Below are 27426 nucleotides of genomic sequence, written 5' to 3'. Positions count from 1 at the left end.
GTTGTATTCCGAAATGCATTGGCACAATATAAGTCTACGGATAGAGTGACTTATGGCAATCTCTTCCTCACGAAGAACATTATTAGTGGCTACTTGTCACTCCTTTCTTTAAAAATGTTCAACCTGATGGATAAAATCACCATTGAAAAACCACTATATACTTGACTTTCGAATTTTTTCCAAGATTGGATCACAGAAATTGTACATAGTAAAATTACAACTAACACAAAACCCAGTTTGGGATTTCAGAGAGCGGCTGCATGAGTGGGTTTTTACCTAATCTTTTGCTCTTGCTGTTTTTCTGGGTTTGGGTGTCTCCAGGCCTTTTTCAGTCAGCTCCTGTACATAGGACCTAACTTCCTAAAAAAGACTCATTACACCGGAGACCTTTGAGAACGCCAGATAGATTCAATACCCCTGTGGTGCCCACTCAAATTGGTGTGCTAATGAGTGATTTGATGAATTATAATAAGTAAGAACTAAAACATATAATTTGGACTTTCTTATAGAGCCAAATCCAGCCTGAAAATTCCCAAATGGGCCTGGAAGTGATCCGTGAACGCCTGGAAATAGTGATTTAATCATACCTTGACTAGTTTTTCCCTAGCAAAAACCTCACATACTACCAGGATGTAAGTAAAGGCCAAAGTAATCTACAGAATTCAATTGTACTGTGGTAAAATATGAAATGAGCATAAGAGACTATATCAATGCATTGAAATACCTAAAACAAAGAATTATAGATGTCTGTTGAGAATGGAACCTTTTTTTACAATGTGATAAATGTATATATGTTTGTTTTAGATTGTACTTATCCTGCAACGGGGGATTGGAAAAGAGGCTTACCATCTGCAAAGAAATTTGTCTGTCCTGAAGAAGGCCTAACAATATATCGTCTGTAGAGACACTAGGGATAGTGTTTCGTATGTTTATATGGCCGAAACATGTCGACACATGACAACAGACTAGCTAAAGTACATAGTCTTGTATCTGTAAACCACCTAAATAGATAGAGTGGTCATGACTAAGATGACTAACCCCATATGAATTATACTGTGTTTTTTAATAAGTAAGCGAGAAGAAGTCAGCGATGCACTATATCACGTTTGCATCGTTGTTGGATCTCTCATTCTGTTTTCCCTTTTTTAACTACTTGTGATTGGTTTTGATACTGAATAAATTAATAGAAAAGATGTCATTTTGTGACTGTATTTTAACCTTTGAATAAGATGGTTCTGTTCTCTCTTGCTCTTTATTTTATTTTGTGTATACACAAAGCTCACTAATTGGTAAGTGATATGTGTTGCTCAGCATGATCCTGTAGATCACTCGGCCTAACCTGGTAGCACTGAGAGAGGGGTAGCCAATTCTCAATTCTGTAATTTCCCATCATTGCACAATGCCATACTTACCAACCACTAATGTCCGCAAGGGCAGCTACATATGCACAGCAAGTCATTGGGCAATGTCCAAATGCCAACGTCGACAGCTATGACCCATGATCGGTAATCACCCACCTGTCTGACCACTGCTTGGCCCATATGGATGAATGAATGATGACACAAGATTGCACTGCATCTGATCAAGACATACCACAAACACTGACATGTCCCACACATTTACATCCCATGTAGGTGATGCTGGATATGCACTCACGCCATGGCGGATGACGCCTGTACGGAGGCCAAGGAAGAGGTCTGAGGAGGCGTACAACAGGGCACACGTCCACACACGTGGCATGATTGGGAGGACATTTGGCCTACTGAAGGCCAGGTTCCGCTGCTTGAGCAGATCTGGCGGATCACTGCTCTACAACCCAGTGAAGAAGGGTAAAATTGTGCTTGTGTGTGCCATGCTGCACAATCTGTGCATGCACAGGAACATTCCGCTGCCCCCAGACACAGAGGATGATGATGAAGCTGAAGATGGGGATGGGGATGGGTTGGCCCCACACCCTCCCGGCGGTGCACAAGATGGCCAACGAGCACGGGATACACTCATTCGCATTTACTTTTGAGAGACTGCACATTGACAGCATTGCATGGATATGACGATGCCGGTGAATAAATGGATTGACTGCAAATGAAATGACGGATGTCCACTCATTATGGATTTTTTCAAAGGTGATGTATTATAAACAAAACAGGAAAGAAGGTGCATTGGGTAGGGAAGCTGTACACCTGTGCCCACCCACCATCCAAACGTACCCACCCCCAACCAGGCCCCAAACTACTAACCCCCTAATAGACCTCCCCCACCACCCAAACGTACCCACCCCCATACACCCATCGTGTCCCCGAATGTCATGTTTATTGCCATCCCCACATGACACTATTTGCAGGGGCGCTTATGCGCGGGAGTGTCCTTGCTAACGGGTCAAGTCAGCCGACTAGAGCACCTCCGTGGGCTGCCAGTGGCAGAGCTGGATGAGATGGTGCTGGCTGAGGTGACTGCTGGTGTGACTATGGGCACATGTCCTTGATTCACCTGCTGGGCAAGCAACATTGACTCTGCTGTGCTGGATTGCACACTGTTTCCTTCCCTGACATGCGTGCCAGGGTGAGGATGGTGGTCGCAAATCGTCCAATGGCCCTGGAGAGCCGACGCACCAACATTGCATTGCTCTCACGCTGCAGCCTGGCCTCCTCCCACTGATGCATGGCCTCTTCACGCTGCAGCCTGGCCTCCTCCAGCTGCCTTTCCACGGGCTGCGTCAGGGTGGCCTGTTGTTCTTCAATGTGCTGCATGCGAGTACTGAGCTCAGCCATGGAGGGTGTTGGGGAGTGCATGGGGCTGTGCAGTGTTTGGGGGCTGAACTGTAGGCCATGGATGGATGACAGCTCATCTGTGTTGTCCCCCTCACCCTGGTGTACAACTTCAGCCTGCATGGCCGGGGCACTGTCATCACTCGATGCAGCCTCCTCAGGAGTGCAGATGAGCTGCAAGATGGCATCCGGGTCCATGGTGGGTGCCTGCATGGGGATGGTGGTGTCTGCTGCTGGTGGTGTGCCTGATGCAGATGGTGCTGGTGTGCCCGATGCAGCTGGTGCTGGTGTGCCCGATGCAGCTGGTGCTGGTGTGCCAGAGCAGCTAGCATCGTCCCCATGGGCAGGAGTGCTGCGTTGGGCGCGTGCAGGGGGCCGCTGCGTTGCCTCTTGGCCGTCGTCGCTGTCCCTTGACATGGCTGTGGGTATACAGAGGTTGTGCTGTTAGTTGTGTGATGTTACTTGATGTGTCCATCACATGCATCAAACTGAACGATACATGACCACTTGCATGTACACACTTGTGACTATTGATGCAATCAGGTGTGTGTGTCTCTGCTTCAACTCAGGCACGCACTGTGTGCATGTCCTGGGGACATGCATTGGGGATGTGTTACTTGTCATCTGGGTGGTCAGTAGGTCCATTGGGTCACTCCTGCCCTGGCTGGGGAGGTCAGTAGGTCCATTGGGTCACTCCTGCCATGGCTGTGGGGGTGGTCAGTAGGTCCAATGGGTCACTCCTGCCTTGGCTGGGGGGGTGATCAGTGGGTCCATTGGGTCACTCCTGCCCTGGCTAGGGGGGGTCAGTGGGTCCATTGGGTCACTCCTGCCCTGGCTGGGGGTGGGGGGGGTGGTCAGTGGGTCCATTGGGTCACTCCTGGGGTGCATTCACACTTATGGCTTTGTACTTTGTGCACTTACCGGCATCTGCAGGTGGGCTGACTTCTGCCTCTGCATCTCCGATGCTGTGGATGCCCTTGAGGTGCAGGACACTGCTGCAGCGCTCCTCCCACGATTGCAACTTGAGAGGAGATGCAGGGCCTCCACCGGTGCCAGTGCTGTGCTGGCGGTGTGCAGCGATGAGGTTGCGCACCCTGAGCCTGAGGTCATCGCACCGCTTATGGCAGTCCTTCACAGTGCATGTCGTCACACCGACTGCTGTGCACTTGTGTGCTGCCTCTGCCCACACCTCCTTGTGGCGTTGCAGGGTCGCGTGCCGCTGGTCTGCGCTAAAGAGCATTTCTGCATGCTCGACAATATGTTCCACCAGTACTGTCAGCTCAGCCTCACTGAAGCGCTGCTTTCGCTGTCTGCGTGCTGGGATCCTGGATGCCACAGTGTTAGATATATTCTCAGTCTCAGGGAGGTGTTCTGACCTGTGGTGTCTGAGGATGGCAGTGAATTGTACTTTATATAATGGCCACCTCTCTGTTTCCGTTTTTTTTTCCCGGTCATGGTATTTCTGCTTCTGGTGATTCCGTGTCTGTGACGGCGGGGGCGGACACAGGTTTTGCACCGTTTGTTGTGGCACTATGTCCGTGTGCGTGGGTGTTTACATTACGGTGGTGACACCGGTTCCACCTCAGTGTGTTGCGCGCGACCGACATGCCGTAATCAGCCGTTCATTCCGCAACCTTGCGGTCGCAAAACCGTGTCACCGGCATCACGGAATCACTGGATTCCGGGCCGGCGGACTCGTAATGAGGCCCCTTATCTCCTATAAACTTCTTAAATAGTTCATGGTGTAATGAGGGAGATACAAAAAAAAGCAAGGGGAAAAACTATAAGACAAAGGCTGTCTGAAAAAACAAGTGTCCAGAAAGAAAATCTACATAACATGACTTAATTAGATTTGTCAAATTGACTCATCGTCAACAACTCAGGTTAATTAGCTAATGTGTAAAGTCGATAACAAACAAGCATTGGGAAAGGCAACAGTTTGGGATAGGCATTTTCGAAGAAATGCGATAAGGAGGCGATATGCCCCGAGGTGGTGGGCACACCGTACAAGTAGCGACCCGCCGATGAAGTTTAGGGCCTGAACACAGCAAGGGTGCCCGAGATCTGCGGGCTCCCCGCCTTCTTGGACGTGATGACTGAGTCGCCTTCAAGCACCTGCAGGTCCGCAGGAGCCTAGCCCAACTTCCATTGGCGTTGGTTCAGTGTTCAAGGGCCGGCAAAGCTGCACCCGGGAGCAACAGGGGCCACATCGTACTAGTCCTTAACTGGTGGAGCCCACAGTGGCAGGGTGCTGGGTTGGTGGGATGAAGGGCCAGCTCCTCGCGCAGGAACCAAGCAGCCCGCACTGTACACAGCACGGGGTCCTGGAACCCATCCTCGTCGCTAATGTGGCGGCCTGGCCATGAGCTTCCAGGCAGGCCGCACCTTCCGCCTGTGTTACCAGGCAGACACCCGCTCTGCAGATATGCAGAGGGAGGACCGTAGGGGGCACCCAGATCACCAGAGCCACATACCTTGGATGGGGGCACACAGCAGCGTCGGCAGTGGGGGCAGTGGGGGCACCCAGGCCGAGGCTGCAACCATGGCCATGATCACATGGCTGTACAAGTCCATTGGGACGGTGTTTCCCAGCAGAGGCACCGTCTGGATGCCGGGCCACGCGGACAGGGCCTCAGCAGGCTGTGCGCAACCAGCATGTGCCAATAAACAAAAGACGCATGAGTCAGCTCTTGATCGACTAATGAGACAGAACTGGCTCGTCCCTTTGATTAGATCGGTCACATGGCTACCACCGTGTGAAAAAGGCACAAGTCCTGGGAGCTACCATGCTGCCAGGAGTGGTGACATGCAACACTGCATAGAATACTTCCAGCACTGGTTTTCACCACATCGGCCCCAACCCGAGCCCCGAGTATGCGTGCGCGACCCAGAAGAACATACAAGAAATTGTGCATGAGGAAGTGATTGTTACTGGACAACTGCTAGCAGGCCCCAGGAAAGGTAACCCATTAGAAGAAATAGCAAAGAAAGCGATCGTCCTAATGGAGCAAGCCGAGTCGCATCACCTACCGATAAAAGCATATACAAGCATGCCCCCAATCACTCACTGTCACGACATTACACCAGCCGAGAGCACACAGTAAAAATGCAAAGCACTTTGGCATGGAGTTTCAATGGCACAGATGGCACTTTCTGTCAGAGACCGAAAATAAAGGCAACAACCCCTAGCTTACTAAAAGTTCCTGTACACCCTGCCCTCTCAATGAAATACTGTAATATCTCGCCACCCACCTACGTACAACACAAATCACAGACAAAGATAAGCACTGCAAAGAGAAAGCGTGACAGTAGGGGACTGGCCAGGGGAGACATGCTCTCTTTAGACAAAAAGAACAAGCACTGGCAAAGCAAACAGTATTTTTGTAGCCATTGTTTAGGCATTTTCCAGATGCTGTCATAATGGTACTATTTGGCTGTAAGAAGGCAACAGCTGTAAAATGATATGATTACCTAAGCATATGATAGCAGTAGCTAGCATGTTTCTTTCAAATATTAAACCCAAGCCAAAACTGTTGCATTGCCAGCGTTTGTTTTAACTGGCCATGTGTGTAAGAACACACATGCTATTTATAAATCAAGTGGCAGAACGCACACTTGGTTAAGACACTGATATTAAACCAGTGGCACATTTATAGGTGCAATTAAGCCATTAACTCTCGAAAGACTGCTTTGAAATAACACTGGCAGACACTTGTAGCACACGATTTGATGTTACTGCTTGACAGAGCTAGCTCAAAAAAGATCCCAGGAGGACGTGTTTTGGGTGGTGGGAAGCCAGCAGCAATTGGGAATGTTCGCAGGGATTAGCATGGCCATGAGCAGTCAATGGGTGGATTAATACCCAAACACTGACAAGCTGTGCGTCCCTCTTTACATGCCCTCTCCCTCCGAACTTTACTCCAGTGCAATAGTTTTGGTTTGCGGGTGGCGGTTTAGCGCCAGTTCATATCCAAAACTAAAAATGATTTCACTCCAACGTGGATGGGCTAAACTCGCCGTACAAATGGAAGGGCCTTTGCACACGCGCGTGCAGGTCAATTCCCCCTTCTCCTGTGTGTCAAATGGCAGAGCATAGAGGTATGAGCAACTCGTCAGTAATGAAAGTATCCATTTCCTGACCCTTACCAACCGTAACACGAGAACAGCGTGTGCCATTCTCATAGCAACCAGAGCACGCGCCGCAGGGCACCCACCACAGAACATGCTGGCAAGTTAACCTGCCAGCACTCTCCTTAATTAAAGACATATTTTAGCCCGAGCAACAAACGCGTTGGTGTGTGCCCAGTGGCAAGCATCCGGGAAAGGGGGTATTTGAGTAAAACTGCGAACAAGTTATGGTACCTTCGCAAACAAAGGCTAGCAACGGAGCAGGACACAACAATTAGTTTGCATTTAGTTTGGCAGATCATTGGGGTTTGTTGTGAAACACAAAATGTGAACCCAAAGAAAAATAAAACAGACTGTCAACCTGCATATTACATAAAAACGAGTGTTAATATTGATGGACAACATTCCTCACACCGCCTACTAAGGGGTAGCAAAAGGAGAGACGTACTGTACAACGGTCACCTAAATTCGCAGTTATAAGTCTTAATTGTTCACTTCTTTACATGCAAAGAGTCCCCAACTCAATGGGCGGACCTCATAATGCAGCCATTCCTATTCTATAGCGTGCTTCCGGAGACTTAAGTTACATCTACTGCCTGGTAGCTGGAGGCGATCTTCAGATCAGTGATTGGCAGTGGGTGACCAAATGCTCTGTCCGGGGTCCAAAAGCGAGGAGGGGTGAGTCCGGTGCACTCACTTTAGGAATGAGCTGAATCTTCTGACAGCTTGCGATACTTTGCAGAACCTATGCGGTAAGCACTCTGCATACATCCACGCGCGACGGGAATGCACAACACCGAGTCGCCTGAAGGAGGTTGGAACCCAAACTACCGAAAAGCAAGGTGAAAATGTGCGTTTCATTCAGATATAAAAAAAATCTCAAAATAGTCTTATATTTTTCATACATCCTCCCGGCCTTCTATGGAACCTAAAGCTGAAGCACTGAAAGCAGCACTTGCATGTTGCCTCATCGGTGTAGGGTGACCAGATTTTACAAACCAAAAATATGGACAATTTTGTTAAGTCAATGCCAGAGAAACAAAAGCTGAGCCCTAAAATGCCCTATAATGGCTTACAGCACAGATAGGTATATAGTGAAAATTATATCACATTATAAATAGATGATTACGCATCTGGAACTCTCTTGGGACAGGCACACTGGGTGCACACAGAGTACTATCCCATCTATGCCTTACTCTTAAACTCATCCTTCATTGTGTTTGCCTTACATTCCCTCCTCTCCCTGTGATACATATGTGCACCACCGCTTACCCACACGGTTTTGCATATCTCCTCTCTTTACTTTTTGATCTTTCTGGTCCTCTCGTAGCAATAAGAGAAGCTTATATTGACACGTTCCCTTCCTCAGGACCAGGAAGAACAGCTCAGGGGCAACCCTCTGGTTTTGTACACTGAGCAGCACGGGTTTGGTACCTAGTCCTGGTGCAGTACTTCGAGGATGAAGTCCAGTGCGCAATATAAGAACAGCAAGCATTCACCACACCAAGCATTCTACCTCGGAAGTCTTTTCTAGAAATCAGGATATTCAGTGGGGCAGGGAGAAAAAGTGTCAAAATCTGGGTTGTCTGATCACACTACCACTCAGGAGGAGGGACAAATACTATGCATTCAGACATTCATACACAGTGCAAGAAGACCTGTAGTGCAAGGTAGTAGGTGTCCACGTATGTTACATAGATCGTGTTGGAAACACCAACACGTGTTTTTTCAATTGCCCACTGCATGCAGGGGATGTGGGGGGTTAGCAGGGCCCTCTTGGCGTGTTGGCAGTAGCCTACCCTCCCTGGCGAACCACAGATGAACCTTGAAAGTTTGTGGACCACGAACCACTCAATGTTTAGGCGGTTCTAGTCCCCCTGAAGCTAGTTAGTTCAGGGCTACCTGCCTGTGAATAAATTACCCTCCCCTGCAAAATCCTAGCCTTGCAGACTACGATTTACCCCAATGGGTGTACGGTTTGGTAGTGGAGGACAACCTAGAGGTTCTTCCTCTACATCCAGAAGAAGCTTTTGAGGCATTGCAAGGAGACAGCACAGCATTTTTTTAATATTGTGTAAAAATTGCATAAAGATTACCCTGACCCTGAGGGATCATTCATGGTAGAGGGGCTCCCACATTTTTGCTAACAAATAGAAGTAGTGAAAATCAAATCAAAATAAAACAACCAACATTTTTTAAAAAAAAAAGAGAAATGTATCACTAATATGAAAGGGAATAATATGGGTATCAGAAGCATTCTGGAAAGGAGAAGAGCAGGGGCAAGTTATCTAGCAACTGGTAGGCAAATCAATAACGCATGAGCTGCTGAAATATAAGGCTGAGCAGACATCTTGGATCGCCTTAATTTGAGAATATCATGTGACAGAATGCATTTGTGAGGGAAGACTTGCCACAGCCTTTGCTTTTTTAAAACCAAAATGACACTGGTAATTCTGCCTCTAAAAGTGAGCTCTGCAAATCAGACTCACTTTCATAAATGCTCCATGATTAAATGTTTAGTGCAAACCTGTGCTGACACCCCTCAGCAGCTGCCTTGTAGTTTGGCAACATGGCAGTTACAGAATAACATGTATATTCCGGCAAACACCCTGATGGAACACAATGTTCTAACAGTCAGGGACTTCCTTTGACCATGAGCAGACCTAATCCAAATTAGATAATTGTGTGCTACCATGGCCTGGTGTGAGATTAAATCTAAACATAAATCATGCCTAGTTATGGCATGGTGGCCTCTGGGAATCTACAGTTTTACTGTCCAAAATCCTTTGGTGTCATTTTATTATCCACTGGGTTTCTAGTGACTCCTTCTGTCAGGGCCTTTTGTGTAGGTTTCACCCAAAAGGACTGTTTGGGCGCATCCCCAGTGAAATCTTTGCTCTCTCTGTGAAGAGCTTGTCAACTTCCAGGTGGATAAGATCTACCCCCAGAGGCAGCGAGAGGTCCAGTGCTTAAAATGACAGGCTCTGCTTGCAAGAGGGAAGTCACAACATGGTATTAATTACTAGAGACTCTTTGATGCAGCTCAGACAGGAGAGAGGGTAGAGTTACAGTAGCCAAGAGAGGAGTATTAGTTAATAGAAGGGAACCAAAACCTTGGAACCTCCCAGGGCTCCCACACTTCCTCTGTCCCCTCCCCACTTCCTGCAGACAAAGCACTATGGGAATGGCATTGCCGGGAACAGACAATAATCACAGCAGCCATGATTGTAACCTTATAAAAAGGCATGGACCAATTAGCTGTGGCTGATTGGACTGTATAAAGGGGTGAGACTCCCCCCTTCATTACCTTTGGACATCAGAAGAAGAAACATTTTGCTGGAGCTGTAACGGCGTACAATCTGCCCAAAGTCCTATTCCATAGAGGTGAAGATGAAGGCCTCAAAGAAGCGAGAAAGATCCGTCCATCACCCATGCCAACTGAACAGTTGATTTGAATGAACTACTGTGGGGGCAAGCCCTATCTGCTGCATTAACACTGGAACAAGGATCCTGCTCACTGGAGGGGACAGACCCATCAGGTTATGACAACTTTTCTGGTTGGGCCGGGCAGAAGGAGGAATGACCTTATTCCTGGAGGCCCTAGCCTGGATCCCTCACCTACCAAGAACTAAAGGAAGAGCCTTGGTGCTGTCTCCGGACTCAATCTGCTCTTCAAGCCGAATGAACCATGTTTGAGTCATTTTGAGCTGCTGCATGACCTCGGAGCCACCTTTGTCACTCTACGCACTTCGAGTGGCTGTAGTCCTTGCTGTGATATGTCTCAAAGCCAACTCGACCCAGTGGAATCCATCGACTCACCCTGTCTTGAACATGGACTCCGTCCACTGGAGGCCATTATCTCACCCTGTCTTGACACCGACTTAACTCCATGAAAGGAATTGTCTTGCCCATCTTGCATGCTGACTCGGCCAGTCTCAACATTGTCTTGAACTTCGGAAAACACCTAGAAGTCAGTTTTGACATTGTCAAGCTCAAAGAGCTAGCCTAAAAAGTGTTATAAGTTGTTATATTCCCCCTTGGCTTCCTGAAAGGGCCCAAAAGATATTCAGGACCCCACTCCTTACATTTTTAGCATCATCTTCATTGATCCTGAACATTGCTGTATAAAATATTGCTTGTCTCCCTCTGTCTTCAAAGCTAGAGGGTCTCTTTCCTATTAAGGTTTGCACATTCTATGTCTTCTCTACAGAGAGGTGGGTTATCTATGTTTTGTGATAGTGTATTTGTGATTTTAGTTTGAGTATTAAAGTTTCCTATTTTTACAGCACCTTGATTGGATATTTATTTTTGTACCCCAGAACTACTGTTGTTTGGAGACTTCTTTGCTAGCTTACACCCCCCTTGAAGAGTATAGCATGTCCTTGGCCCATGTCACCCTAAGAGGTGATGGAGGTATACCTTTCGGCTGTACCCGTTTCATCTGTATGACTGGGGTCACTGCTGGTTTAATAGTAGTTTGCATCTGAGTAGGAGCTTTCATCACTACTCGTCCCTGTACTCCTGCAAAGCAGAAATTATTTAATTTAATGTCAAGTCTGCGATTTCCACACTCCAACTGACTCTCTTATCTGGGACAAGTGTAACTTTGTGGCCATATATTCTGCCCCCCTACCCTCCGGTCAAGAACCTTAAAAATAATGTAGAATATAATTTAGAAAATCTTGAAAAGTGTAAGAAAGTGAAAAGAAAGTCAGTTCAAGGAATGGGCGTTGTCCCCAAAACTTAAGGCACTGTCAAGCAGCTGAGCAGCAGAATGAAGGATCAATTAAAGGGGTACTAAAACGTTTGTAGTAAGCCCGCTTAGAAATGTGTCCCTTTCATGTAGTCTAGATAGAGTAAATGAGTCCAACGTTCTGTGGGAGCCGTGGGAGTAAAAGGCGATTCATTCTAGGTAGACCATGTAGGTGAAAAGAGAGGAGTGCAACAATAATGACAAGGAGGAACCTAGATTAGAATCTAGCACACCAAGAGGGAGCAATGCCAACTAAAGATACAGCAGAAGACAGTCTTGAAGTAAGCATCCTGTCGGAGAAGAAGATACCTAAAGAAACATTGTTTTAGAAGGGGTAAATTGAAGGGAGTCATCATGGGATTTGCAATCCTCAATTGCACCACAGGAGTAGAGTGAGCAGGGGTGGCACCCTCCAGAGAGGGCACCCAGAGATATAATTGGGTGTCATCAAGATAGTGGCGTATGGAGAGGTCTTAGAAACCAATCCAGGATGGTTCACTCCTTTTCCTCCACTCCCAATCCAGTGGACATTTAATTTAGATCCCCATGGTTGACCAAGTCCAAAAGTCATTGAGAGATCACAAAACCCAAGTAAATCGGTCCCACCATCTTTCAGAATGCACAAGGTGTCATCTGCCATCTGAAGGGTAATCGTGGGTAAACTGATCGGCAGGACCTAAGCAGATGATGAGGTGAGACAAAAATGTAATGTATTTATTTATATTTATAAAGCGTGCAAGGCGGCCCTGTGGCATCGTGGCACGGTTACAGCAGTGCTTACTTGGTTACAAAGAAAAAAGACATGGGCACCTGTCTGTGGTTCTTAGTTACAATGAACCTGCTGCCAGACAGGTGAAAGTTACATTGACAAAGAAATGGCGAGACACATAAGGATCTTGTGAATTTGTCACAGAACTTGAAAAAGAATGCGTTAGAGGGAAGCATTTGTAATTGGAGGTCAGACAGGTTACAGATTGTGCTTTGTTCTTGAGCAGCGCGGGGTATAGACAGTCATCGGTATAGAGACCTGCACTCACCGAGCCCAGAACATTGGGTAAAATTCATCCACAGAAATGAGGGGTGGGGGTAAGATCTTTAAATAGCACCTACCCTATCAGGAATGAGAACCAACGGGTGAGTTAGCAATTTATTTATAATTATCCCCTAGATTAGATAGGAGGAAAATGTGTTAGAGTCAAATAAAAAGGGGATGAAAGAAGAGGCAAGCATTAACCGATAGTCCCAAAGAGTTGAGTGGGATGATTCAGTGGAGAGACAAAGTGATTTTGCCTTTGCTGCAGATAAATGATTTGTATGCAGTGCTCTCAGAAAAGGCAGCAGAGTGAGCCTTGTGGGACCATATTTTTTCTCACAGCATATAAGAGCAGGCTTCTCAGACTTGGATAGTGTGCCAGGGAACCCACAGTGGGTTTCTCTTGTGAAAGGCATCTGAGGGGGCAAACTCATTAGCGATTTCAAGGGAGTTCCATTTGGATGTCACACATTTCACATCAGTGGTAGAAACAAAAACTGCTAATGATTTGCAGAGAGTTTGAAAGAAAGTTCGTCATTTGAGATGCGCTTAGAAGGACAATAGCACACCTTGGAATACTAAAAGGGATGTTGGCAGGAAAACAAGGAAGATCCCATGGGAATGGGAATATAGGATGATCAGGCCCCTCAACAGCTTAAAAGTCGATGGAAGCGCAGAACAAAGGGGAGAAAACAGATGTAACTCTAGCCATGAACATCGGAAAGAGCACACACTGGCCTATTATGGGACTGCTACTTCATTGGTCAGCACTTTCACCAGTGACCCAGTTCCACAGTGCTTGCACTTCTGATTCTCTCGCTTGGAGAAGTGGCTTCTGTAATCCGTGTACTGAGAGCCCGATTCTCAAGTGGGTGTTAAGTACCGAAAAGGTTGTTAAAAGCGTTAACAACCTTTTGGGTATTTAAGACACCTTAGACAAGCCTTAAGACAAGGCCCCATGATCTTGCATTCTGTGTTCCCTGGATGTGCCCATCTGATTGACTTTGCATCTCTGTGTCGCAGCCGCCTTGCAACATGGGGTTAGGCTCCATAAATATGTTCACCGGGAACTCTTTTTGCACTTTGCTGGTGATGTAATTACCTCTGTGCACTTCTCTTTGATGTAATCACCTCCTGAGCTTCCTTTCTGTAACCTGAAGCACTGTAAGCAATCTCTTAAGCATAAGTGCCTAGATACCTACGGGTTTTGTGCACTAAATAAATAAATAAATAAATACATACCTATTCGGAAGCTGGGGCATTCTTCCAAAGTCGATATGAATGCGCCCCCGAGTGTCTTATTTGGGATAGTCTCTTTTATAGTAGACTCACTTCGCTTTCTTAGCGCGTGTTCTCTCCCATCACTTATTTCGATAGTGCACTTAAACACGCTTCACTTGGTGTTATTAGTGCTCAATACTTCCCTAGTGATCACCGGAGGCATCACCTCCTCCTGGTCACCTTTCTGCGGCAGTGACACTGCGCCTCTTGAGGTTTTGCAGCCCGAGCTCCCATAAGGCAATGTTGTCAGTGGCTCAATCTTCTTAGTTGGCGCCTCTGCACAAACACTAACTCTGCTTGGGTTCCTTTGGTTTATCAAAGTCTCTGGGATCTGTGCAATGTGGGAACCGCAGAATCATTAAGCCAGTGTTTTCACATATTAATTCCACCTTTGCGTGCCTCTCCTTTCCAGTTCGTATTGGGTTCCTAGTGACATCACCTGGCCTTAGGTCGTTGAGTCTTGCTGTACGTGGCCACGTGCATGGCATCTGTAGTGCTTTGAGGTCTGCAAGGAATATAGCAGCCGAAACAGCAGAGCTAGGGTTGCTATTAGATGAACTGCATCATGGAGGTTTGGACTTCTGGTACCGGCACTACTAGCACACGAACTTTTAATTCGACCGAAATTCCAACAAATATCCCATTCGTTTTTTTTCTACGCATACCGAGTGCATGTGTGCTTTGTGTGCGGGCTGCCCTGGGGTAATGATGGAACTTGCTGCCGAGTAAGCTAGAGCCTTCCTCTGTGCAGGTGAAAGTACTGATGTACCCTGGCAGGCAGGCAGGCCTCCACTGGCACTCGCATGCTGTGCTAGAAGAGTGCTGCTGACTCTGCACAGCACACGATGCACAGAGTGATTCGGCCATTTGCATGGATTTTTAAAACTGAGCTTCTGATTTTAGCCTTTGAACACAAATCTCACTGCATTGCTGAAATTCAACCTAGCACACAGGAGAAAATGACCCCGGTATAATTTATTATTTATTTATTTAGTATTTGTAGTGGCTTGGGAAGAAAAGCCGTCTGCACCAGCCTCCATTTCTTCAAACTAATCTTCAAGATCCAGCCCCTTCTGTCAGAAGACCACCAGACTACACCAGACCTGGGCCAGAACTGGAGCCAAAAGAGGCCATTTACAGTCTCAATATTAGGGCGTCGTGGACTGCCCCCTGGCTGCAGCCTTGATATCCCACCATCTCTACTGGCTTCCTAGAATCAATCTATAGCAGCCGACATCGACCCCTAAAGAGAGGCATGTTTTTAGGATTGCACAGAGTTTATTAGGGGTAGTTACAAGGTTGTGCCAAAGCAATTAACGGCTCGTGTAAAACTTACAACACAACAGGGGGGCTTATTCTCCAGTGGGGTCTTGAAATACTCTCCATGTGAGGGAATGGGCCTTTTCGGAAAACAAAATGTGAAACGTAACCGTGGAGCAGAAATGCTCCCCTTTTCTTGGGTCTACGGAAAATAACACAATGACTGAAAGCAAAAACTTGGGCATTTCTCAATAAAAGTTTGACGGTGGCCTATACGAATTATTGACTGACATGTGCATGTAGATGGGGGAGGGGCGCTGCGCTGCTTTTCACTAAGGGGCAAAGCCATCCAAGTTTGACCCACCCACTAGCAACGCATTATAGGTAAATCCTACGAACAGGGAAGTGTTACCTTACAACAGCCTTAATTTGAAAGCAACTTATTACACACGATAAAAATGGGGAAAAGCGAAGCGGGAAGCTCAAAAAACGAGAACACACACAAAAACGCACACACGCCAGAAGCAATAAGTACAGGGATAGCCGACAAAAAAAGGGCTGCGGTAAAAGGACCCCAATCGAAAGGAATAGCTTCATATTGGTGCATGAATGGCGCTGTTGCCCTGACTGTGCTGCTGCCAGGAATATAGCACATAGAAGCACAGAGAGACAAGACACAAAACTTCCACCGCGCTTGTGAAAAGGCCACGGAATTGCACCTGAAATCATGGCATGGGTGTATAGGTCTGGTGACAGAGAACTGGAAAAGCCATCAGAGCATTCGGAATCCCCAAAACACCCCACCTATGAATGGCCAAGGGCCTGTTACAGTTCAGGCTACAATGTTAAACACATGGCGGTGGGCCAGCCTACAAAGCATTATAAGCTGATAAACTTCCATGCATGGCAACGTGATCCATTGCATTTGGGGGTGCTAGTTCAGGCCTTTAAATTTGCCTTTTACAACTGGTAGTCCTGGATTCATAATGGGCAGATCAAGGACTACAAGTCCCAGAATGCAAAGTTAATACCCTGAATGGATCAGTCTGGCATGCATGGATCAACAATCTTACCCAGGGAATCCCTCCCAATACGCACCACCTTTGAGCCTGAACCCCAGCCCTGCAAGATGAACCCTGCGGTAGCAGCAAACACAAGAGAATCTGTGTGCACCTCATCCCTGGTGTGTAGCCAGGCAAACTCTGCAGCTCAGCAGCAGAGCAGGCATCCCCTAATGTCACCATTTAAACGGGGAGACAAGGAACACGACTTATTATTTTTGGGCACAACGGCAATGGAGATTACTTAACAATTCTTGAAGTTATCATCTCACACTCAACTGTCTGTCGGCGCCAAGAAACGAGTTGCTAAGCTGCGTCTCCATTACAAGGAGAAACAGCTCGCCGTGGAAAGTAAAGGGCCCCCATGGGACTGGGGGTTTGCGACCCCGGGGCCAGGGGACGGTCCATCGCAGATTGAGCCATTCATTTCGCCCGCTTAAATGGACAGCAGTTCAGAGCACTCGGGGAAAACGGGCGAGGAAAAAAACACTGGCAAATGCATTCTCCTTTGGGCGATATATGCACAATGTTGATTGTGTTAGATTCGCTTGTTTTACAAATATAACACGCCTGCGATGCCAGACACCTCCAAATAACAAATAGTTTCCAATTGCACTCGCATACATATTCATAACTGCTTTCCACAGGACAGCCTCACCATACCACTTACATTGGTGACCAGCCATCAGCAAGCACGGAGGGCCCATCTGGGCCAGAGCAGCGGTGCATCCATCCAGGACTGCCCAAACAACCAGGAACGCTCCCTCTCCCGGTCCGTGGAGTTGTGGCTCGGGGCCCACCCCTGGGAAAGCGCCCACGGTAGTGAAAAGGCCTGCCTTGTTACAGCTGGGAATTGCATTGTAACTTCTGCCCTCTGCTTGCAGTGGCTCGAAAGTTATCAGCGCCTGGCTTAACTATTTTGGAAGATAATTTCATAAAAAGTTATGCCAAAAAATGTGGAAGTCAAAATACTCAAATGCTTAACTTGTTTGAGGTAAATTACCTGTGTGACAAAAAGTAGGTAACGGACACAATGTAAAAGCGTTTTAACAAAACATACCATACTTTACTACAACTGAACAAACATCATTTGAAAGTGTGAGACCAACGCAGAAGAACTAGCAGCAATACGAAAGCTTCTTTCTGCCTGTCCACAGGGAGTGGAGAGAGGGACTCTGGGAAACACTTGCATGTATTTTAATTTTGGGATGCACTTTTCACTGAAAAAAATAAATAAAAAAGGAAATACAGATACTAGAGGTAGTTCATGTGCAAGGTGCCTTTACGAAACAGAAGTGGATTTTTCATTGAACTAAAGGCTGGCTGATGAAGGGGTGTCATTGAGCGAGACAGGCCAGAGACAGACATACATTGGATTTAGGGCCTAGAACATCACTATAACACTGAGTGTGGCATTATTCAGAAGATTCCACTGGGGTCCGATAGTGGGCAGGGGTGCCCGCCCCTTCACTGGCTGGCAGGTGATGTTTACATCTGGCTTTTAAGAATTCCCACGATGGGCTAGCACTGTATGGCAGGACACATAGAGGAGGAAGGGATGCAGCAGGAGGTGCATGGGTGGCACTCCAAGGAAAATTAAAATACCGCCAGGATGCGTAAGAGTAAGAGGTGCCATAACCGGAAGTCACATTTTTTAAGACAGTGCTGTCTATAGGGGAATTTAATCCCTATTTTGCAGATTTTTATTGGCTTTTTCTGGATTATATGACCCAGAAGCAGAAGCTTAACATGAAGACTACACCTACAAGCAGGGACACAGGAAGTGATGCCAAATGACCTTTGACTTGGATGGCATCAGTTCCTCTTTAACTCTGACATCACCAGAAGTGGCTTGTGTGCATAAATAAAAGTACATGAATGTACCAGTTTTAAAATACCAAATAGGTACTAACGGAGACAAGAATATTTCAGATACCAACCACATTTTAGCAAGCGTGCTGCCTTCATATGCCATGGATGGGGGTCATGATATCATAGGGTTAGACCCAATAGAATCAACATAGGCCAAGGCACTGGCATAGATATGCCACCTCGGCATTGTATGGCCAGTTACTTCCAGATTATGCCAGTTATAGTTGCATGTCTGGTATTGTCATTATATGATAAGTAGAGCCCATACATTGCCAGTTGGTGCAACATTACCGTATGCAAAAATCCATTAGATGCAAGTCACCAACAATGCACAGCAGCATCAATGCTTTGGTTAATGATAATGAATTGTTATTTATATAGCACTTTCAAAGAAGCACTGTACATAGCACATATTTAAATACAATTATCATTCCAACTGAAGTTGGTGCTCATTTATCAACTTAGGAAGAATGAAAGGTTGAGCCGGGATGCCGGGATTTGAACCTGCAAACTGCATATCACACACAAATTGCAGCAGCGAGTGCTCAACCTGCTGATCTATCTTACTGCTTTGCAATTGAAAATGCAATGCCACTATAAGAAAACATGTCAAAACTGGCTGCACAACGTAGGCTAGAAACGTAATAACACTTATCATGTTTGCTGTAGACCTGATGATACACAGTCAAAAATCCCATGCCACAGTAAGACATACCTTGCTGGGTTGCACCAAAATGCCAATATAAGCATTTAATAACACTTATCATGCTTACTTTATCATAGATATCGGGAAGGATTTATAGCATGCCACAGTAAAGAAAGGCTAGACTGGCTGCACCCAACTGCCAGTCTAGCCAGGTAATTACACTTATCATGATTACTTTAGCAGAGATGCCCAGTATAAATTGTCAAGCCACAGTAAGAAATTTCTAGACAAGCTGCACCAAAATGCAAATCTAGACACATCCATCCAACACACCATCAGCAGTTTACATCATGCCTAGATGGAAAATGATTGGTGGTTTTGAATGTGCTCATTTAGTGCACCAATACCAGTTTACCCAAGGGCCGCTTATCACATTTCATTATGCTTGCTCACGTTTCCATTGCCTAGTTTCACAGAGGCAGTATTTTCCCAGTTTGCCCATCCCAAGTATATTCAGTAAACCTCCTATTTGACAAGACATTATATTTGCATGTTGCCCAATGTCCTGTCTGCACACTCCCAGTATACTCCCAGACTGCAACCACATCATACTCGAAGTTAGACAGTCTCATATTTTACAATGCCAGTATATTTCCAGTTGGGTATCCAGGAAAATGCTCAGTTTGAGTCACCCAATGTATTCCCAGGTTGACAACTCGAGTATACCCCCAGTTAAACTGGCTCAGTATTCTCAAAGTTTGTGATATCCTCCCATTAGATCATTCCAGTACAATCCCGGGTTAACAACCACCATAGATTCTTCTTTTACAATCCAAGTATTCTACCAGTTTGCACAATCCTTGTAAGGTGGCCAATCACAATCCAGGACAGCATTTTTCAACCCCAGTATAGCTACCATTTAATGATCCCATTACACGTCCAGTTCAATGGATCCCAGTGGATTCCTAGTTTTCCTAACCAGGTTTCTTTGCAGATTTTTAATATTCACATATTACCATTTTGACAATCGACTTGGACATCTACAGTTTTCACAATTATAGAGTATTCTCATTTGACTGTCCCCATGTAACCCCAGATTGGCACCACCAGTACAAATTGTCAAGCTACAGTAAGAAATGCTAGACAAGCTGCACCAAAATGCAAAACTAGACACGTAATAACAGTTATGATGCTTCATTATACCATATATATATGCCCAGAAAATATGTCATGACACAGTAAGAAAAGGCAATACTGGCTGCACCCAAATGCCAGGCTAGACATGTAATAACACTTATTACGCTCACTTTATTATAGATGCCCAGAAAAAATGTTATGCCACAGTAAGAAATGACTAGACTGGCTGTACCATAATACCATAATACCAGTCTAGCCACTAATATATATCATGCCTGCTTTAACATTGATGACCTTTATGTATTAGCACACCCCTCTCCTGCATCACCCTTCCCACACGTCCGCTCTCCATCCCATTGTCCTCCTCCAACCCCCAAAATCCACTCCTCTGCCCAGTATTACCTCAAAGTCCCTCTTCCACCTCCCAGTACTTATGTATGAGGCCAAGTGCTTCATAGGCAAGTACTGGGATGAGGAAGAGTGGGACTAGGAGTAATAAAGATTACTGGTAAGTAATCCAAGTATTTAAGACAAGTACACACATTCACACACCACTTGTTCATTTACACATACACTCACTCAAGTTTGGCCAGCCACGCACATATCATGCACTCATTCAGACACATCACATGATATATAGACCCACAAACATTACTTAATATACAAACACACACAAACAGACGTTTACATTTGAAAAATAAATGTCCTTACCTTCCAGAATCCGTTGCTCCCCCTCTGCAAGCATGACTATGGCTCCCATGCTCCAGCAAGCATGTGCCATGTGCAGCAGAGCACAGAAGCCAGAGCCATCCATGTCCTGGGGGAGGGGTTCCTAGGATTTCAAAATGAAATAATTTATTTTTTAAGTCATTCTGACTAACTTTAAAAAGAATTATTTTTTCTGTTATGAAAATCAAAACAGAAATAATTTCTTTTTGAAGTCAGAGTGACTTCAAAAATAAATTCTCTTTTTGAAATAGAGCCCTCAGGGGGCGTAAATGCAGGGCCAGGGGTCATGCTGGGGGTGGCCAGGGGTTGCAGCTGTGATCCCTAGAGACCCCCAAATGACATCCCTGCCTACAAGGTTGGAAATTGAGGGGAGCTTGGAGCTATTTAGCTCTTGCTTTTAGTCCAGAAAAATAAACTCTTTCTTTTGAAATCTGAGCCCCCAGGGGTCGCAGATGCAGTGCCAGGAGTCATGCTAGGGTGGCCCGGGGTCACAGTTGTGATCCCTAGCACACCCCAAATGAAATCCCTGCCTACAAGGTTAGAAACTGGGGGGAGTTGAGAGATACTTAGCTCCTGGTTGTAGGCTATGGGCCTGATTCATGGAATATTTGCCCCGTTCAAAGTAAGTTTGCACTGCTGAAAAGTGACTTTGCACTGCCAACACAAACCCTGATTCATGGAACCGTGCAAAGTCCGGGCAAAGTCAGCACATAGTCATTTTTGCACTACAAAATGACTCTGCCCAGCAAAAATACCCTAGGCACAGTTCCATGAATCAGGGTTTGTGTGGGCAGTGCAAAGTCACTTTTCAGCAGTGCAAATTCACTTTGAACCGGGAAAATATTCCATTGATCGGGCCCTATAAGTTCCCATTTAGCTTCATACCAACACCTACGAGGAGCTACGTTTGGCTCCCCGGGCCAACTGATGCCGAACAAACACACCTATGTGAATGTAACTCTTGCTTTTGGGAAAATCTATGAATAAACATTTGGACAAACCCCATAACATAGTTAAAGCATAAGGTATCATAATGGACAAAATGATAAGTTTGCATTTATGTGGCAGTTACATTTGCGGAACGCTATGTACTAGCTCCTGGTTAATGCTGGATACCCAAGAGTTGCTTTTATCGCTTGCTTATCCAATATTAATTTTGATCCCGTGGTGTAATCATAAAATATACCTGTCCTCTTCCTTCGGGTCAGCGAGCAGCCTGGCTATGCAAGGTGTACATCGGGGAAACCACGTCGCACTGCAACCTCCCGAGGCGACTTGGCTACTGCTAGGCCTACACAGGTATGTAATGTGCTATGCATCCTGTGGTGTGAATCCTACATTGGAAACTTGCTTATAGAGACTGATTTTCAGGAAGAGGAGATTTGGGTCTGCTGGTAGCAGAGGGTGGGAGGCATTCAAGAGCCACACTCCACGTGTCCTTCACCCATGCTTCTGCCACATGAAATATAAAGGCATGCTGTATATGTATGCTGGTGGGTAGTGGTGGACAAACGCATGAAGACTTACTTGTCCCATGCAGCAGTAGGCTTTGCACATGGTGCCAAATACTCCGGAAATGGGCAGCCCTGTAGCGAGCTCCCTTAGAGGAGCACGTTTCTGATTCTTCGGAAAAGCCCCAGCCTGGCAGCCTCATTTTGCATTCCTTGCTGATTGTATACACTATTTTAATGGGTGTAGAGGGCTTTTTATAACATCACAGTAGTCCGATGTTTGTTGCCATGAGCAGATCTCTCATAAGTTCACTGGTTTGCAGGGCCACATACAGTAGGAGCATTACACATGCAACATATATATTAAGCACAAAGTAGCACGTCATTATGTAATTGTGATTTGAGAATCGAGAGGGAGGGTGGTCACATTAAGAATACATAGGAACATACTCGCATGTGTGTGAGGAAGTGTGGTGGCATTAGCATGGTAAAACATGCTCACGTTTATAGAGGGTGGAAAACATTAGAAACAGCAGCCCAGCTGACAAGAGGCCATCAATTGGCGAACTAAGGGTGGGTGGCGGGTGGTGCTGATGAAAAGTTGTTTGTAAAACAAATCTGCTCAGGATTGACAACTTAACAGAGGCCGTGATTTTAACAGCAACACAATGAACTCTTAACCCGCCCATCAACAGCAACACAATGAACTCTTAACCCGCCCATGAGTAACAGTGGCACACGTTCAGAAACCTGGAGTGGACGGTGTATGGGGGCTGCTTCCAGAGGTTACATTCCTTGGAATATAGCTGATTGGACCAACAGTTCACCGCTGTATTCTGAGCGACAATAAACAGCAATATGTCTACGAGCACAGAAGGGTCATCGTCACAGAAGAGGCAAGCAGGGGTAGAGGTGGGACCTCGGTACCCATGGCAGAGGGACACGGTGCCAGCTGCATCCCCGGCTTTGAATCCAAGCACACTGCTCGCCTCCTCCCCAGCCCCTCTCCGGCGCAGATGACAAAGAATGCAGCGTTTCCTGTGGAAAGTGGATGCCGGTGCCAGCTCCGCTGCCTAGAGAGTCACCGGAGCGCACACCGCGGAGAAGAACCGTGCATACCCCCCGTGGCACTGCCACAGTCTGCCCCCCCCCCCCTTCCCCCCAGCACCTGCACACACGGCGCAGGATGGGAGCGGTGCCCGGGCTGCCACGGGCTGTCAGCTCTCCACAGCGTGCTCCATCCTCCCCCCCTGAGCCCTTTGTCTACCTGACATCCTCGGTCACTCCCGGAGAATGCAGCAGTCCCGCTGCCCCCGCACGGAGCGCAGCCAGCCAGCGAGGATGAGCCTTGGCATCCCCAGACACGGAGGTCGCTCTCCGAGCAAAGCATGGAGCCAGCAGCCCCTCGCCCTTAGGCATGTTCGTGAGCGCCCCCTCCTCAGACCAAGCCATCCCCATGTACTGCACAATGACACCCGGCCACGGGCTGCCCCGCACTCACCCGTGCCTCGCCGCTCCTCCGTGCCCGGCCGGGAGCCGCTTCCAGCGGCACTAGTTAGGATGCTCCCGTCGATCCCACCGACGGGCTCAGCCAGGGCGCGCGCCACACTGCCAGATGCCGCGCGCCGCCGCCTCCAGGGGGCTGCGTAAGCAGAGCTGCCAGTCTGAGGGGGAAAGCAAGCGCAATGTCCCTCAAAAAGAAAACCAGAGCAAGATTATTTATTGGAAGCACAGAGCCCTGCAATGATGGCTCTGGGTTACAGCAAAGAGTGCCAAATGGATTTTATGTTTGAAGTAGTTCCTTTTTATTTTGACATAGCTGAGTGAGTTCATCCACCTACTTTGCAAAACCCGCGGTGGTAGTTTTAAATGCCAAAGGCTGTGTGGTACTTTACCCAAGCTCGAAAAGAAAGAACCGATCCTTGTCTAATAATTACACCTGCCTTGTTTTTTGCAGCATTATAATCCTGCAAGACTGGGGTCAAGGGCTATATAAAGAAAGGCAGAGATTACATAATGGGCAACCCTGCATGTTGCTCTCATATCACCAAGGAGTCCTGGTGTCCTGGTAATAAACCACCAAATACTATTTGTAGAACTTTTTTGTAAAATCAGCAAAACCCATACATGCCATTGACAAATAAGAAACATATTCCCCATTATATATTTTGTATTACTTGTCAAACCAATGTGGCAATGTCACTATACGGACCCAAATAGTTTGGTAAATAAATATTCTTTCCAGCAGTTCATAATAGCAACCTCTGCGTTCCTCCCATTGCTCCCGCTCAACCATCCACATCTCAAGCTCTATGCTTGCAGGACCCGTGGCAAGACACGGTAACATAAAATGGCATTTTATCAGCAAACATTTACAGAGAGGGAACCTTTTCTCTGTGCTTTACAATCATGTTTAAGACAATAGAATACGATAGTGCTGGATGACACATCCGAAACTCGGGGCTAAAGTACATGAATACACACCGATTACAAGTATATTCAACCATTAAATCAGTCTGTACAAATAGCTCAGCCAAAATTGAAAGAACGTTATTTAATAAATGTATTGTTTAGCTGACATCGAAGACAGTATGATTCTAATGAAGAATATATAAACGACTCCAGAAACCTGGGTTAAACCAGGAACATGCCTATTTCTGATTTTGGGCTTTAAAGACCCTGGATATTTCGTGCAACATGTTCTCCTTGCTAAGAGAGATTCTGCTGCCCACTGAAAGGTGTGCATTGGCCGCCGAATATGAGGTTCATGTAAGACGAACTGCATTATAAGCAAGGCATCCCCATGTAAACAAAAAGGAGTTTAGGGTACGTGTAATGTGGTCATATTTCTTGTCTCCCAGAAAAGTGAAATAGCATGTATGTGCATCCACCCAACACACCACCAGCAGTTTACATCATGCCTAGCTAGCATTATTGGTAGTTTTGAATGTGCTCATTTAGTGCACCAGTACCAGTTTACCCGATGCCCACTTATCACATTTCATTATGCTTGCTTCCGTTTCCATTTGCTAGTTTCACAGTTCCAGTATTTTCCCAGTTTGCCCCTACAAAGTATATTCAGTTTACAATCCCAGTAGGACCTGTTTGACAAGACAGTATATTCGCAAGTTGCCCAGTGCCCTGTCTGCACACGCCCAGTATACTCCAGACTGGCAATCACATCATACCCGAATTTTGACAGTCTCATATTTTACAATGCCAGTATATTCCCCATTGGACATCCAAGAAAATGTCCAGTTTGAGTCACCCAATGTATTCTCAGGTTGACAACTCCAGTATACCCCCAGTTAGACTGTCTCAGTATTCTCAAAGTTTGACCAAACAAAATATAAATAAACACACTAAACTAAACTAAACTAAACAACCACCATAGATTCTTCTTTTACAATCCAAGTACTCTACCAGTTTGAACAATCCTAGTAAGGTGCCAATCACAATCTAGTACAGCATTTTACATCCCCATTGTAGCTACCATTTAACAGTGCAACGGATCCCAGTAGATTCCTAGTTTTACTAACCAGGTTTCTTTGCAGATTTTCAATACTCACATATTACCATATTGACAACCCCAGAAGTTCTGATTTTCTGCAGTATTGTAGCATAAACAAATCCAGAGAAGTGTCAGTTTTCCCAAAACTATTACAAGTTTACATGATCTTGCTGTATTCACAGTTTGACCGTATACGTGCATTCCCTGTTTGCACAACCACAATATGTTCAGTTAGACAATTCCACTGTATTTCAAGTTGAACAATCCCAGAAAAAAACAGTTTGGCAACAACATGAGTTTATTACCAATGTATACAATCACAGTACCCTCTCAGTTTGACAACTTCAGTGCACTCACAGTTGGATATTCCATGTACACTTCCAGTTTGTGAAGTTCTAGTATATCCCCACTCGGACATCCACAGTTTTCAAAATTATACCATATTCTCATTTGACTTCCCCATATAATCCCAGATTGGCACCCCAAATACACTCTCAGTTTAGCTGCTCTTGCATACTCTCAGTTTCACTAACTCTGTATTTCCAACATTTGCACAAGCCCACTAGCTTCTCACAGTACACCCAATTGCAACATCCCAATTGTGTAATCCTATATTCGCCCCATTTGACAATCCCAGGACTCTATGGGCCTGATTCACAAAGCGTTATCCAATGGGATTGTGCCATCATAAAGCGCTTTTGTAAATCAGGCCCTATCAGTTTGCACAACACCTGTATATTCAGAGTTTTGTAATCCAATCATAACCTCGCTGTTTACAATCAAAGTTAATTTCCAGTCTGCAATCCCAGTATACTCTGAGGGCCGGATTCATGAAATCCGGCGCAGAAATGGTGCAAGAGCTGTGTGCTGAGAAGGACCCTGCGAGAGCTTTGGCGCAGAAAAAATATCACGCGCCATGCGTTTTCATGGATTCCAAGACGCATTAATAGCCACCGCGCAAGTGACAACAAGCTGATTGAGGAACGCTTACAACACGCCCCCACACCACACCAAAAAGCAAGTCAAAGGGCTAACACGAAGCAAGCCTCAGCGTCACCCCTGGACAAGCATTCAGTACCCCAGCAAAATTGCACACATAACCTCGCAATCCCAGGCTGCACCCCAGAGAAAACACGTGCCCTCCCTCGCAAGCCCAGCACATACCCCAGCAAAATCGAGTACCTAACCTTGCAATCCCAGGCCTCACACCAGGAAAACGCGTTCCCTCCCTCGCAAGCCCAGGCCGCACCCCAGTGAAATTGCATGCCTCACCTCGCAATCCCAGGCCGCACCCCAAAGAAATCAAGTACCCTCCCTCGCAATCCCAGGCCGCAACCCAGAGAAAACGCGTGCCTAACCTCGCAATCCCAGGCTGCACCCCAGAGAAAATGCATGCCCTCCCTCGCAAGCCCAGCCTGTACCCCAGCAAAATTGCGCGCTTATCTTGCAATCGCAGGCCGCACCCCAGGAAAACGCTTGCCCTCCCTCGCAAGCACAGGCCACACCCCACCGATATCGCACATTTCACCTCGCAATCCCTGGCCGCACCCAAAAGAAAAGGCGTGCCCTCCCTCGCAAGCCCAGGCCGTACCCAAGCAAAATGGCGTGCCTCACCTCGCAATCCCAGGCCGCACCTCAGCGAAATTGCGCACCTCACCTCGCAATCCCAGGCCGCACCCCAGAGAAAACACATACCCTCCCTCGCAAAACCAGCCCGTACCCTAGCGAAATTGCATGCCCCTCGTAAGTGTAGGCTACACACCTTACAAAAACGTGAGTTCCACCCTACACCCTTGGCA

The 27426-nt window shown here is 46.5% G+C and overlaps 1 protein-coding gene across 8 annotated transcripts in view; it reads right to left on the bottom strand.

Moving 5' to 3' along the window:
- The window catches only part of SNCAIP (synuclein alpha interacting protein), a 666776-nt gene extending 643014 nt beyond the window's left edge, over positions 1–23762 (bottom strand). For 7 of the 8 annotated variants that reach the window (XM_069625574.1, XM_069625570.1, XM_069625572.1 and 4 more), the window contains exon 1: positions 23618–23762. The gene's annotated coding sequence lies outside the window, so the exon portion shown is untranslated. The remainder of the gene's footprint in view (positions 1–23617) is intronic. The other variant, XM_069625577.1, reaches the window with a different exon arrangement.
- Between the last annotated feature and the right edge of the window lie 3664 nt (positions 23763–27426).

The sequence above is a fragment of the Ambystoma mexicanum genome, chromosome 6p, assembly GCF_040938575.1.
Source record: "Ambystoma mexicanum isolate Mex_15411 chromosome 6p, UKY_AmexF1_1, whole genome shotgun sequence".
Classification (NCBI taxonomy): Eukaryota; Metazoa; Chordata; class Amphibia; order Caudata; family Ambystomatidae; genus Ambystoma; species Ambystoma mexicanum.
This window is presented reverse-complemented; position numbering and strand designations above follow the sequence as displayed.